Consider the following 16,435-nt stretch of genomic DNA (forward strand, 5'->3'; position numbering starts at 1 on the left):
CTTCTCATTGGCTGAGTGTGGCAATTTCTCACTGGGTGGGCTAGCTGTAGATCCATTTTTAATGAGGTTTTCTTCATTTTCACAACACTATTTCTCATTCATTTTGTTTCTATCTCACTTTTTTGTTTTTATCCTTCTTATTCTTAGTGCTTTACCATTTAATTAATGAACTATATTGTCATTTTTTTCTATAAATATGAAAGACATATCTTTTCACTATTTTTCTTACTAGTTTCTTTCAAATAAAACATTAATCTATATGGTTCTAATAATATCTGACACTTCATTATATAAATGTTATATAAAAAATTTGTATTATATAAAGAAATTAGCAGGCTTTTACTTTTTCTCATGCTACTAACTTTCTAATTTTTTCCCACAAAGTGGGACTTTAGTCACTATTATTGATTATCTATATTGCATATGTTATATGTGAAGAACTATTATTTTTATATTTGCTTTTGTTATTGCTGCACAATTTAAAAAAATGATTTATGATTAATGCTATGTTGAACTAGTTTTGGTTCCTTTTATGTCACAGACTTTCCATTCATGAGTTCTGGTTTGACTGATCATGTGTTCAGTAAGAATCTATCTGAAACTTGTTTTTCTAGAAGAGTAGCTGGTTCAGCAAAACAACAACCTAACATCAGTTTGGTTCATTTTTTTTCTCTCCCTAGCAGGGGCTTGTACAATAGGTATATTTGCCCGGGATCTTGAATCATTAGTCAAAGATGTGAAGAAGCAAGGACTGTGTGGAACACTTTGTGTTTCCAGAGGCCAGAGAACCAGAGAACTGAGAGTAATGCCCATGGCTGGAAGCAGCTGTGGGACAAGCTGATGGGCCCCGTGTTGCAACTCCCAACCTGTTTCCTGCCTGCTTCATAATCCCAGCTTGTCAGCATTCCCGGTGATTCTGTGAGTGACCTAATATCTTACTAATTTTATATTTTGCTTAAATCATTCCTAGTTGGTGTCTGATGTTTAAAACCAAAGCTTCCTAAAGTGCTCTGCACTGATGGGGCTAAGCTTCCAACCCTCTGCTGTTTTTCTGTTTGCTTTGGCCTCTCAGTGAACCACAATTTTCACATGCTGCTCTTCTGCACTGGAAAATAAATATCTAACACTTTCCCCAGTGGTCTGATAGCCAGTCCTCAACCCCAGCCCTAGGCTCTTTAAATCAAAAGGTTTTAGAGGGATTTTTTTCCCAAGGGTTGCTCTGCATGTTTCCTATGGACATTTATTTTTATGCAGAGAGGTTGCTGGAAGCCAACCTTCACTGAACTACCTCAATTTCTCTCCATCAGCACTCCAGTGTAGAAATTTCTCAGAGATTCTCAGATTTCTCAGGATTCTCAGCAGAATCCTTCACCGGTTACCAACACTCACGTCAGTTTTTTTCCCCTCTATATTTTTATTCCATTGACTGTTTCATTGATGATCCAGATTGTGGACAATTCATCTTACTGTATCATCAGATTTTACTTCTCAGTCATTTAGTTGTGCTACATGAAGTAATGAGTAAAATAACGGTATGTTCCAGTTGCATCAATACCGAGCCTATAGAGGCTTGTACATCGTTTTAGACTGGGACACCTTCTGACGATGAACTCAAACTGCCTTTGCACTTGTCGATGAAAAAAAGTATAAAGGGGTGATGTACATGTTGAAATGAAACCTGAACCCTGATTTTAATCCTTAGATTTCAAGATGATACATATTACAACCCTTGAAAATCGGAACCACCACTTTCTGTAGTTTGATGATTTTAACCAATGAATGTATTGTGACTTGCACAATGCTTTCCTCTTTGTTTGGAATTTTGTCTCACTTGCCTTCACTCTGCCCCCAGGAAATCTCTCAACCCCAAGATTCACTCTCCTCCCCATATTTCTACCCTAAGAACTTTTTAGCCTAGCCAATAAGCAATGAAACTCATACCCTCATTCTCCTCAACAAAATGTCACTTTAGAATTGTCTTTGTGGTATTTTCCCTTGCTGCAGTCTCCCGGGACTCTGCTGATTCATATCATCACAGGTTTCTTTATGGATAGAGAAGGCTTTCCATTCACCCCACACAAATACACAATATTTGGGAGCTAGAAAAGAATTTCTCTGTTACTTCAGATCATTTTCATTAATTCAAGAATTAAATTCTCATTTTAATATAAACTCAATGCTTCCTTTTAGTATTAATTTTCTCAGTTTCCTTAAGCCACTGACTGACTCATAACTCATGCTCTCAATAGTATTCTCTTTGATTCCTTATTGACCTATTTCTGTCATTACTAACAAACACAAAGCTCTCTATTTTTATAGCAAATTTTTTTTTTAATAAATTTCAAGAGTTTCGCTTGTATGTCAACCTAGGAAAGAAAGACAGGAAGCAAAGCCAAGCAGGATAAAAATAAAGAAGGAAAATTGAAAGTCAATATTTCTGTAATCCTAGATGCAAATCCTTTCTTAAATTTTAACAAATTGGTTTCATAGCTTGGTAATTCAGGTAGCATATATGAGAGTACCAAAAAATTTCCTCTCAAAGATCTTCTCCACAGATCCTGTTAATTAAACAAAATGTATAAATGATTCAGTTTTGTATTTAAAAAAAATATGTTCTTAGCCAATGCTTTTCTTATGTTCCTTATTCCATAGTTCATCATTCTCCTAAGCAATTTACATAATTCCTCAGAATGTGTTTTAGGGAATTTTTTAGTGTCTAGTGTCTTATTTATAATAACAGACAATTTGAAAGATAAATAATTTGTAAGATGCCCCCTGTTTACCTATAACAAGGCCAGACACAAATCCTCCAAATTCCTATTCTTGGCCTTCTAAAGGGTTACCTGAACTACTTGTTTCCACTGATCAGTCAGAACAAAATGCTTGTGAACCATTTTGATTAAATGCTCTTCTTCTCCTAAGCCCCTGAAATTTGGCTCCCGCTCAGCCTGACCCAGCATACAGCCCCTCCTAAAAGATCCTCCCAGAAAATAGGCTGGCCTTAGGATAAAACACCTGCTGATCTAGGATCCCCATCATGCCACTCTCCTCCCATTATTTTTAGCCTTGTTTTCTCTTCTCTCTTAAAGAAAATTCTTGGGGCACCCAGGTGGCTAAGTTGGTTGAGCATCCAACTCCTGGTTTTGGCTCAGGTCATGATCTCGGGGTCATGATTTCAGGGTCGTGAGATGGAGCCCGGAGTCTGGCTCCATACTTAGCAGGGAGTCTGCTTGAGATTCTCTCCCCTGCTTGCTCTCTCTCTAAAATAAATAAATAAATCTTTAAAAGAAAATTCTTTTGCCTAGTCCTTGAGGTGCTAGTTGATCTTATGCCACAGCATTCTTCCTATTGCAATAAACCCTTTCCCCTGTAGTAGTGTCTCCCCCAACACTTTCTCTCTTGAGACATTCTTTCTGAATGAAGTCTCTCCTTAGTAAGTCTGTATTTTTTTTTTTAATTTGGCAACATGTACTGTGAAACTCCTTTATAACAAGAACTAACATTTAATGGAACCAGCTCTGTTCCCTTGGCCCATCTCTAACAGAGCAGTGTGGGTGGCTAGGAAGGAAGTGAGGCTGGAAATGTAGGGGCCAGGTGGAGAAAAGGTGAAAACCCTAGTTTACAAACCAGGAGGTAGAGATTGGGTCTGAACATTTCCAGATTTTCCCCTTCCCCTTATCAATGAAGTGTGTACCAGCTGACCTAGAGATTCCTCAAATTCTTCTTATAATCCTGGGAATTGATCTACAGGAAGTCCCAGGGACCCAGAACTGACTCCAGCAGTATTTAGAGTGGAGCAGACAAGAGCCACGGGATGGCGCCAAACACTACCTGGACAAGGATAGATTGGCGAATAGGGATGGCTCCTGGTACTGCAGCTTTTTAGCTAAACTGCCTCAGTTATTTCATTAACTTCCCAATGATGCTAATCTGCATTTTAATTGTTGGACTTCACTAATCATGTTATGGCCTGTATAAATTATATTTATGAGGTACCTTTTTAATGGAAAATTCAAATAAACATAAATAGGATATCTATTCTCAAAGTGTTTATATTAGTTGGAGATCAAGGTATGAACCCATGAAAATAGTTGTGGAGTAACAGGGTAAAATCATGTATTTAGGGCCCAAGTGGGATACAATGCCCCCCCCCCCCCCCCCCCCCCCCCCCCCCGCTAGAAGTTGAGCTCCTTTGGGAGCTCCTCTCAGGAAAATCATTTGGATATTTTTAGTCATGCAAATGTGATGCAGAAAGTACAGAGATGGATGCCTGAGGAGCTGTGGCTCACAGAGCTGAATTGCTGGGAAGAATAACAATATAAAGGGTTGCCTTGGTTGTGGTGAAGGCTGTACATTTAGATGAGTTGTTTCGTGAAAACAACTTTTCTCGAACATTTTAACAGATCTGCTCTGAGAAATATATTTTACATTCTACGTGTGATCCAGTACTAAACACACAGCTTTTTCACAAAATAATTTCAGTTATTGCACAGATATTTTTGAGAATTTCTATTGCTATTTTGTGTTTTGTTTTAATGCCTATAGTGAACTATTATATTGACTTAAAGCATACCACTGGGTGGTGAAGGACCAACCCAAAACAGACTACTTGCCAAAGGATTATTTTGGCAAAAAATTTGCCAAAGGGTTACTTGCAGAGGATTATTTTGAGCTGAAAGCACTTAAGAAACTTCAAACACAGGAGGAGCTCTCTGTCCTTCCCCTTTCTGCCTAAAAGCAGGGCATAATTTTTTTTTTTGTAAAGGAAATTTACATTTGTAAAGGAAATTTCCATACAACTCATCATCTGAGACTGCATAACAAACCTTACCAATCAACTCTTATTTACCTTATTTACCATATATTTCATGTCATTTTCCCACAATTTACCCCATTCCAGAAGCCCAGACCCTTCTTTTCTTTTGTCTAGTCTCTTCTCCATACATTATCACCCTTTCTTAAAATGATATATAAATCCCATGATTAGCTACTTCTTTAGGGTTTTCAATTATTTTCTGTGAGGACTCCTGTGTGCATAAGAAATAAACTTTTCCTTCTATTAATCTGTCTTTTGTCAGTTTAATTAACAGGTCTCAGTGACTCAACCTAAGAGGGTAGGGGAAAAATTGTTTTCTTTCCCTACAGTTGTAATCTATAATCTTAAAACAGCAGCCTTAGAAGAAATGTTTCATTTCCAACTATAGATTTAGAGTACAACTTATTTGTCATCCTTGTGGAGATGTATTTTTGTTCAAGGAGTTTCTCGTGGGAGATCTAGAAATGACTCAAAGATTGCAGGAAGGACATGCAGGCAAAATCTTTACCCTGCACTTCTTGTCCCACCATAGAGTACCCATTTTATGACATTCAACTTGGAATGTGCTCCTGGTGTTATTAAAAATAATCCAGAGCACACTAATGGTTGACTGGCTTCTTCTGCTTAACTTGTCTGTGTAGGTGGAAAGGAAATCTTGTTAATGTGGGAGTCACTGTAGAAGGCATCAACCCCAGAAGAGAAACAACGACCAGGAGAGAAACACTGACTTGAAAGAATGTGGAAAAGCAGTCGGGGCTTCTGGAGAGTGAGAGTAAACTGAGCACATATACACAGAGACTGTGGGCTACAATCTAAGAGTCCACAAGAAGAAGTCTGAACCTGTGCTTGCAGAGAGTAGCCATTTCCAAAAGCATTTTTAGTTTTCTTGGTGACACTTTCTTATTTACCTGAAATTTCCACGAAGTCTTGTAAGAACTTACAAACTGATCTTACTTCTGTGAGGAGAAGTTATTTTAAGGGTCTCTTGCATGCCTGGGATGGGGCAGAGTAGCCTGGAGCAGTGCCTTATCCCCTAAGACCAGAGGGACTGTAACAGTCGTGGATATTAACAAAGGCTGATGGGACCTGCTAGAGCAGTCATCTAATGCAGGTCAGGCCCCTGACTACAAGCCAGTGCCATGGTGGCTTGATAAGAAGCCAACAAGAGGATACCCAAGGCCTTGTTCCTCAGCACAAAAGGAACTCTGGGATATAACTTGGGCAGTGGGTTTCTGTGCTGAAAGGCAGGGCACTTGAATTACTGTAACTTATACAATAAAATTTAATGTTACTGTATAAGCTGGTGAAAAAGCATAAGTTCTATGTTTGTTTGTCTGTTTATTTTTTTCTTGGTGCCAAGTAAATAATGCAGCCATCAGTTGCTCTTTGAGTATAGAGGAGCATAACAGGACCAGCTTACTTCTCAGAATTTGGACTCTGACTACGTAGGTGCCCTTTGATAGGGCAACATGGAGAAGAAATGCTTCACCAACGGACAGGTGTTGGCCATAATTTCAGAGGCAGGGTCTTATGATGACAAATGTGGTTGCTCAAGTTTACCAGTGCAGGCTGCATACACTTGAGAACATCTACTACCATCACTATCATCATTAGCTCCGGCTAGTGCTGCAGGTCAGAACTAGAAACACAAACAGTGTAAACTCTCCCTGTCTTTTAGTTTCAGGTACTGAGCTTTGAAAGTAGAATCCAAGTCCCTAATAGATAAGTTTCCAATTTAAGCATTTGCGGTTTCAATTCACAATAGGTTACTAATTGAGCAAGGGGGAAAAAAATCAAGGCTTTCTCATTTTTACCAAAACTCCTAAATACAAAGTAAAGGGGAAAATACCAAAAGATGTACTGAAGATATTTCAAACTCTTTCCTAGTAATGTGGTCCAGATCATTTAGACTAATTTCCCCACTGAGAACAACTAAATGACATATTAAAAGATTTCTTACATCTTATAATTATTTAAGATGTGACACATACAAAGGATTGTCAGGATAAAATCAAAGAGAAAGAAGGAATCTGGAGAAGAGGACAGAAGCCATTTTTTTCTGTGGAAGCATCTGTCTACCCGGGAACATTTGAATTTTCTACTGGAAAGTTTTATAACCCATGGAGAAGACAACCAAAGCCCAGAAATACCCTAGTTAGGGAGTCCAAGAGGTGACCTTTACATATTAAGTTGGGTCTGCAAAGACCCATCCTCTCAAATTAAGAATGAGCTAAAAATAAACCCACTTCTGCTGACAAACTCTATGGGGTTTCTAGAAAAGTTGCCTTCATCCTAATTAAGGGACAGAGAGGGAATCATGTCCTAGATAAGCTGTAAATCAAAGCTGACCCTTATTCACATTTGAAACTAAATTCATATCACCTGAGTGACCAAACACAAAGCCAAACACATACACACAAAAAAATCCCTTTAGATCTTGAATTTAATTTAAAGTGATTAGAACTAATAGTTTCCTGAGGGGCCCTATGTAGAAATGGACTTTTATCCTTTATCTTAGGCCTTAAAGAACTCTCAGAAGTATTTTTTCAGACAATGTAACTAAGCACATAAGGAAAAAAGAAACCGTGAGCAAGAAGCATCAAAAACAAATATACAATCTGCAAACATTTCTTATGGTAGAAATATCAAACATAAATAAAACATAGATTATAAAAAGGTTATACTATGGGAAAAAAAAAAAAGAACTTGCAGTATCTTCCCAGAAAAGGAAGCTATAAAAAGTAATCTAGCATATTAGAAAAAATGACAAATTGAAATTCTGGAAATGAAGATTAGATTACAATTTGAAATACAACAACTCAATAGATGGATTTATAAGCAAATATAACATAATGAAGAGCAAATAGTGTCATGGAAAATAAGCCAGAGGAAATTGTACAAAAAACAGAATAGAGAAATGAAAAGATGGATCCATAGAAGTTAAGAGATATGAAAGATAAAATAAGAAAACAAAATATATATTTAATTTCAATTCCTTCATAAAGGAGAAAAAAGGGAAAGGCAGCATGTGAAGATGATGACAGAAAAATTTTCAGACATGATAAAAGACATTAAAAAATCCCAATGAATCTCCAGCAAGTAATTTTTAAAATTTTACATCTAAAGACATTATAACAAATGTACAGAACTAGAGACAAAAATAAAGTCTTAAGCACAGCCAAAGAAATGAGAGATCATCTTCAAAGGCACAACAAAGGTAGATTATCATTGACTTCTCAGCAGCAACAATGAAAGTCAAGAGATAATGAAAGATATCTTTAATTTGCTGAAAGAAAAATACAGTTGACTCTCGAACAACATGGGTTTGAACTGTGCAGATGTATATGATATTTTTTATACCTAGAGTACTGTAGATGTATTTTCTCTTATGATTTTCTTAATAACATTATCTCTTATCTCACCTTATTATATTAGAATACAGTATATAGGGGCGCCTGGGTGGCTCAGTTGGTTAAGTGTCTGCCTTTGGCTCAGACAAAGGACTTCACCCCAGGGTCCTGGGATGCAGCCCCATGTTTGGCTCAGTGGGGAGCCTGCTTCTCCCTCTCCCTCTGCCTCTCCCCCTGCTCATGCTCTCTTTCTCTCTGTATCTCTGTGTCTCGAATGAATTAATAAAATCTTTAAAAAGAAAAGATACAGTATATAATACATATACAAAATATGTGTTAGTCAACTGTTTATGTTATCAGTAAGGTTTCAGGTCAACAGTAAGCTATTAGTAGTTAAATTTTGGGAAGTCAAAAGTTACATGTGGATTTTTGACTGTGTAGGGGTCAGTGTCCCTAGCTCCCACATCATTCCAGGGTCAACTATACTGCCAATTGGAAAATCTATGCCCAGAGAATGAACCAATTGAAAGGTTATTTTATTTTCAAATATTATTATTAACTTTTTTGAGTTTGATTTTGTGGAAAATGGAAAGGAGGTTTAAATAACTAATACCAGGCATAGAAAGTGGATGCAATAGACCAGAGGTCAGCAAACTAGGGCCCACTGGCTTGCTGCCAAATTTTGTAATTAAAGACTTACTAGAACATAACTGTGTCCATTCATTTATATGTTGCATATGTTGCTTTCATAAGACAGTGGCAGAACTGGTTAAAAGAGCTGTGACAGAGACCATATGACTCTCAAGCCTAGTATTTTTAATATCTTGCCATTTAAGAAAAATAAGTAAATTTGGGGCACCTGGGTGGCTCAGTCCTTAAGCATCCGCCTTCAGCTCAGGTCATGGTCCCAGGGTCCTGGGATTGAGTCCCACATCAGGCTCTCTGCTCCACAGGAAGCCTGCTTCTCCCTCTCCCATTTCCCCTGCTTGGGTTCTCTCTCTCTCTGTGTCTCTCCCTGTCAAATAAATAAAATCTTAAAAAAAAAAAAGAAAAAGAAGCAAGTTAAATGCATTACAATGAATCTCACAAAGAAAATGTGCAGAAATAGCAAGAGCCAAAACAATGCATAAAAACCCACTCCTTGATGGAAATTTCAAACTATGCATGTATTATATAAAGCTGCATATATAGGTGGTAAAACTATAAAGAAAATAAATAAAATAGCTATCACAAAAGTCAAAAGAGTCATTTTGCTGAGGACGGACATTATGATCAGGGAAGAACTCAAGGGTTATGTGTGTGAGAAAAATGTTGTGATAATAGTGATGTTAAATTTCTTGGGTGGCAATTACAGGTAAGTTTGCATTATGATTTTTCATTAAACTAGACACATATGTCTTCTGGATTGTTATGGACTGAATTTTGTTCCCCCAAAATTCATGTGTTGAAGCCCTAACACCTGTGAGAGTATACGTCGAGATAGGGCCTTTAAAGAAGTAATTAAAGGGGGCGCCTGGGTGGCTCAGTTGGTTAAGCGACTGCCTTCGGCTCAGGTCACGATCCTGGAGTCCGGGGATCGAGTCCCGCATCGGGCTCCCTGCTCGGCGGGGAGTCTGCTTCTCCCTCGGACCCTCTTCCCCCTCGTGCTCTCCATCTCTCACTCTCTCTCTCTCAAATAAATAAATAAAAATAAAATCTAAAAAAAAAAGAAGTAATTAAGATTACATTAAGTCATAAGGATGAGACCCTAATCCCACAGGACTGGGGTCTCTTCTAAGAGGCCGTGTGAGAATACAGCACCAAGGTGACCATCTGCAAGCCAAGGAGAGAGATCTTAGGAGAAACTAACCCTGTTCAGGGACTTCCAGCCTCTAGAACTGTGAAAAAAATTAATTTCTGCTGTTTAAACCACCCAGTCTGTGCTATTTTGTTATGACACCCTAGGAGACTAATACATGCACTTTCTTGTTTATAAGTTAAATTTTACAATTTTAAAAATGCAGATTTTTATACAAATTTTATAGGCATTTCACACACACACACACACACACACACACACACACACACACAAATTTTAGAGTGTCATTTTCTAAATACTATTTTTCTAAACAGAGAAATATTTACCAATAAGCATTGGGAACCCTTGCTTGCTTGGCCCTGGGAGGTGTCCTAGCAATTTGTTCACACAGTCACATGTTTTTGGAAAACTTACAAACCTAATGTAACTGTAATGTAGTAAGATTGACCTACTTCACTCCTTCCCTTGTGTCAGTTGGGTTGCTTTGATGTGTCTGTGACATTTCGGTGATCTGGCTAGTCACAGTTAAATTTAGTTTGGGTTTATGGGACATATTTTTTTGGTTCCCAGTCACTTCTAGGTATAATCAAGTGATTTTTAGTCATCTGTGGGCATAGTTTGTATCATGATAAGGATGTTGGTATCATAATATGGAAGTGCCCACCAGAGGAGTTATGTAGATAGTGAAAGAGAAAAACAGTCTGAGATATATGAACTGCAAGCTACTGTGTGGGATTTTTTTTTTCTTAATCATTTCCTGTACACAATTATAAGCAGAGGATTCTGTTCCACAGCATCTAGTAAAAAGAGTTGTCTCGCGTCAAAAATATATTCATAAGCAGCACATACAATTGTAAAATTGTATTTTTTTTCTTTTTGATGGAAATTTTGCAAAACAGAACTTATCTGAATTCTGGTTTGTAGGGCTTAATCGATAGCAGTACTACAAACAGCATCCACATTTGTAACAGCTCATGTATAGACGCAACTTGAGAAAACATTCTCAAATTTCAGAACAACCCTAATAATTTATATGGCATTACCAACACCAAGGAAGCAGAGAGACTTTTCTAAGCTACCGATAACAAATATGTTTTGACTAATGATGCTAGAGGAAAAATCATTTACCTCTTTATAGAGAATGATATTTTAAAAAAATTTTTATCATATGGAAAGGTAATCAAATAATATGCAGCAAAAATGCAGAAAAAGTCATTATAGAGATGTGTTAAGCTGGATTATATCATATTTGTAACATTACACAAATTTGTACTTTGTGGTGATTTCTTCTCATTCTAAAGAAATACTCATTTTTGTCCTAAGTTTTTCATTCAGAGTGTTGTTTTAAAGAGCATCCTTCTAAATGATATAAGCATTAGCCCCCCCAAAAATCTGGGTCCACTCTAATCTAAACCATCATTCTGCTGCTTTTTCCTTTCTTCACTGATGGATGGTTCCATATTCTCTGTGCTAAGATACATTTTTTTCTGTAGCTCTATTTTGTCTTTACCCAGTAACCCTATTTATGAAATTACTGTTACGCATTGATTGGCTTTGGATTAGTTGGTGTTATCCTTTCTGTGCAAAGAGCTGTTTTCCACACATTGAATCTCAAGGATATGACCTTCAATTATGTCTCCCATGGCAAAGCAGTTCTAAGCTATCAGTAATACCAACCTCCTAAGTCTTTGACTTCACACTCTTGTGTTTTAATGGCTTTGGTGTCTTCTTATTCCATAACAAAAGAATCCTCTATGTCCTCATCTGTTTTTACTGCTATTTTAGTTCCCTTGCTACCTCCATCTAATCATCTAAATGAAATAATTTTTCAGTTTTTATTTCTGTCTCTTTTCATCATCTTCTTTACAAATATGTTATTTCCCATATTGAAGTTATTTAAAGGCCTTAATCCTAAGATTCCAGTTAAAAGCTTAGAGGTGGAAACAGGTAAAAAAGTAATCTCAATTTAGACCTGTCAGTCAAACACAATTTAATTTACTTTTCTTTGCATGCTTGAAATAATTTCATGGAAGATAAAGGAATTCTACCTGTTACTAGATGTTCTTACTTGAAAATAATGGGAAGTCTTCAAGATCACCCAGTAATGAAGTTAATCTACCATATACAGACATGCAATCAAACTCAAAAACTTGGCATCTACATTCCTTTCTGGTTTTCTAAGTACTTTGTGCCCAGTGCTGAGTTAGGTGCTACAGTAGATATTAAAGAGATGATAACGTGATCGTTGCTTTTAGAAGGTAATGGTCTAACTAGGGAAAGTGGTATGGACGCACGAAGTAACTAAGACAGGTGAAAGTCAGTATCAAGGTAAGCAGAAAGAAGACAAAGCTACCTATGAACTGAGGCCTTAGAAATAATTTCAGAGTAATAAATTGGATTGGAAAGGATTTCACAAATAAACTTGAGTAAATAAAATAATAATATGATATACCTGGAGATCAAACTGAACAGTACTGACAACTTACTCACCTTTTCAGGTCCAATTCAAAAAGCACTTATACCCAGAAGCCTCCTTAAGCTCCCTAGTCAGAAGGAATAGCTCCATTTCCTATGTTTTCTTCCTTCCTTCCTTCCTTCCTACCTTCCTTCCTTCCTTCCTTCCTTCCTTCCTTCCTTCCTTCCTTCTTTCTTTCTTTCTTTCTTTCTTTCTTTCTTTCTTTCTTTCTTTCTTTTTTTTTTTCTTTCTATCTTTCTTTCTTTCTTTCTTTCTTTCTTTCTTTCTTTCTTTCTTTCTCTTTCTCTTCTCTCTCTCTCTCTTTCTCTCTTTCATTTTTAGCTCTCTTTGTTTCTCTTGAAACACTTGCCAAACATAAACATATATGTCTATTATACAATGAGGCAGTCTTCTTCACATTGACTATGAACTCCAAAATGGCACAGATTGATTTTCATCTCTGGACTCCATACATAGCATTGCAGTAATAAGGTAAATAGTGAGTACATCGATATTGTGTAGTAAACAGACTCTTTTAATTACATGTGACTGAAACCCAATATAAAAAATTTTAATCTGAACTTGAATGTATTGGTCCATGTAACTGAGAAGTCCAAGAGTGGGTCTGGCTTTAAATATGTCTTGATCATTATGTGCAAACAATATTTGTGTTCTTTCTCCTCAACACTGAAAGGAATATGGTCAATTGCTTTATAGCTCATAATCTCTCTAGAAGACTAGTTTGTCTCTTACAAGTCCATAGCCATCTCATGGAGGGATTCTGATTGGCTCACCTTGGTCAGGTGACCACTCTTAATAGCTTCATGGGAATGAGCAAGATAGTGACTGGTCATGCCTGGCCCCTTGTTCCCACTGTGGCAAAGGATGGGGTGGAAAGGATAGTTCCTAGGACTGAAAAAACCCGCCTGGGTAAGGGCAGTGGGCAGACCACAATAAAAGATGTCTGCTATATAAAGTTATAGTAGGCTAATTGATTTCAGCTACGAATGAAGAGCTTGATATTTGTATGGTAGATAACAAACATGCAATAGTCTCTTAATACTGGGGAAGACCTATTGAAAATAAAATGGTGAAACAATTACAGTGGCTGTAATGAGCACTATGGATTAGCCAGTGAAGACAGAGATATCAGAATACTAATCCAAGTATAAGGATCTGAGAGGTTAGACTGTCCAGCAGTCAATGGAGATGGAGAGGTGTCCATTTAGAAAGTGTGATAGAAAGATAATTAAGATTAAGTGACTAAATATATAAGTGATAAGAAGGGAAATAGGCCATGCTGATTTCAAATTTTTACGTTTGACAGATATTTGGGAAGAGGGTAGAGGAATATGTTTTGTTTCTAATAAAATACCTTAATTAGATGAATGTTCAGATATCTCAAAGTATATGTTCTTTGAGCTGCTTGCAAGACAGAATTTCAGCTTGAGTAAAAGGTGAGAGGACAGAATAGAGGAGACATTATCGGTATTAATTCGGTAGTTGAAGCCAGGGTATTGAATGAAGGCACTTTCTGACAGAAGTTCAGGAGTATGAAAATTGAAAATTGTGGTTGGATTTCACCTGAGGGAGAAAAGTCCTATAAAATATATGTATTTCTGTTCTATTGATCTTTGTGTCTCTCCTTTTGGCTGTAACACATTGTTTTGATAATTGTAGCTTTAAAGTAAGTCAGGGAGTGTGAGTTCTATAACATCATTCTCTTTAAAAATTGTTTTAGTGGGGGTGCCTGGGTGGCTCAGTTGGTTAAGCGACTGCCTTCAGCTCAGGTCATGATCCTGGATTTCCTGGATCGAGTCCCACATCGGGCTCCCTGCTCAGCAGGGAGTCTGCTTCTCCCTCTGACCCTCTTCCCTCTCATGCTCTCTATCTCTCATTCTCTCTCTCAAATAAATAAATAAAATCTTAAAAAAAAATTGTTTTAGTTATTCTAAACATGGGCTTTCTATGGGTTTTCCATGTGAATTTTAGATTCAGCTTTTTAATTTCTACAAAACGAAAGCCTGCTTGAACTTTGGAATTGTATTGAGTCTATAAACAAGTTAGGAGGGAATTGACATATTAGCAATATTCAGTCTTCTAACCTATTAGCACAGTATAGCTCTCCATTAATTTAGGTGTTTGTTTTGTTTTGTTTTTTTGTATTTCTCTCATCAGGGCTGTGTAGTTTTTAATCTACCAAATCTATCACATATTTTGTTACATTTATCCTTAACTCTCTCATATTTTGGTGCAATTGTAAATGACAGCATTAAAATTTCAATTTCTAATTGTTTATTGCTAATATATAGAAATACAATTGATTTTTGTATATTGTCTTTGTATCTTAAATTCTTACTAAACCCAATTATTAGTTATAACAGTTTTATTGAAGAGTCTTTGCCCTTGTAATTTTGTACGGAGATAATTATGCCATCTGTGAATAAAGACATTTTTACTTCTCCAACTATATATGCCTTTCTTTTCTTTCTTTTTTTGCTTTATTACACAGGCTAGGTCTTCTATTACAAGTTGAAAAAGGATAATGAGAATGAATATTCTCACCTCGTTTCTGATCTCAAGAGTAAACATCCAGTCTTTAATCATTAAGTATGGAAGATACTTGTAAACTTTTCATGATGTTCTGGTTTTTGTTTGTTTTTTGTTTTGTTTTTTAGATTTTATTTATTTATTTATTTGACACACAGAGAGAAAGCACAAGCAGGGAGAGCTACAGACAGAGGAAAGACTCCCATTGAGCGGTGGAGTGGGAGTCTCAGCATCTCCTGCTGAGCAGGAAGACTGATGCAGGGCTTGATCCCAGACCCTGGTATCATGACCTGAACCAAAGGCAGACACTTAACTGACTGGAGCCACCCAGGTGCCCCTTCATGATGCTCTTTATAAAGTTGAGGATATATTGTTAAAATCACATATGTAATTTAAAATTTTCTTGTAGCCACATCAAAAAAAAAAAAACAGAAATGAGCAAAATTATTTTTTAAAATACATTTTATATAAGATAAAAACAGAGAGGGAGGCAAACCATAGGAGACTCTTAACTCTAGGAAACAAACTGAAGGTTGCTGGAAGGGAGGTGGGTGGGGGGATGGGATAACTGGGTGATGGACATAAAGGAGGATATGTGATATGATGAGCACTGGGTGTTACATGCAACCGATAAATCACTAAATTCTACCCCTGAAACTAATAGTACACTATATATTAACTAAATTGAATTTAAATAAAAAATTTAAAAAATACATTTTATTTAATCCACATAGTATTGGTTCAGCATCCAATCAACATGAGCATAATCATATATTTTGTACTCATCTTTTTTTTCACACTAAGTCTTTGAAATCTGGTGATTACTTTATACTTGTCACACAGCTTTGGACAGGCACAGTTCAAGCAGACAATAGACACACATGGTCATTGGTCACCATATTGTATAGTGTAGGCCTATAGTTTTCTTTTCTTGAATGTCTTTGTCTCATTTTGGTACCAGGGTAATGTTGGCCTCATAGATAAATTGAAAAATGCTCCCTCCTCATCTATTTTTCTGGAAGAATTTCTGTAGAATTGGTATTATTTCATCCATAAATGTTTTATAAAAGTTGCCTATTAAGCCACCCAAGCCTGTAATTTCTTTGTTGGAAAGTATTTAACTATAAATTCGATCTCTTTAATAAATATCGGACTTTCCAGTTATCTATTTCTCCTCTAGTGAGCTTCGTTAGGAATTCAAGGAATTTTTTCATTTCATATAAGTATCAACAAATTTGTTGGCAATATTTGTTCATCACGTTCCCATATATTTTTTTAATATCTGTAGAACTTATAATAATGTCCCTTTTTTTCTTATATTGGTGATTTGTGTCTTCTCCCCTTTTCTTTTGATCTATCTAGCTAATGCTTGATCAATCGTTGTTTTTATTTGTTTCATTTTTTTCTTTTTTAAGGATTTATTTATTTACTTGAAAGAGAGTGAGAGCTTGAGGGGGGTGGTAATG

At 36.6% G+C, this 16,435-nt stretch overlaps 1 long non-coding RNA gene across 1 annotated transcript in view; it reads left to right on the forward strand.

The window, feature by feature from the left end:
• The first annotated feature begins 672 nt into the window (after nt 1–672).
• LOC141374363 (uncharacterized) overlaps nt 673–16,435 on the forward strand; it is a 33,431-nt gene continuing 17,668 nt past the window's right edge. The window contains exon 1 of the long non-coding RNA XR_012381183.1: nt 673–918. This is a non-coding gene — a long non-coding RNA (uncharacterized lncRNA). The remainder of the gene's footprint in view (nt 919–16,435) is intronic.

This window comes from Callorhinus ursinus, unplaced genomic scaffold, assembly GCF_003265705.2.
Source record: "Callorhinus ursinus isolate GAN/ISIS: 27379988/994484 unplaced genomic scaffold, GSC_fseal_2.0 scaffold17, whole genome shotgun sequence".
Lineage (NCBI taxonomy): Eukaryota > Metazoa > Chordata > Mammalia > Carnivora > Otariidae > Callorhinus > Callorhinus ursinus.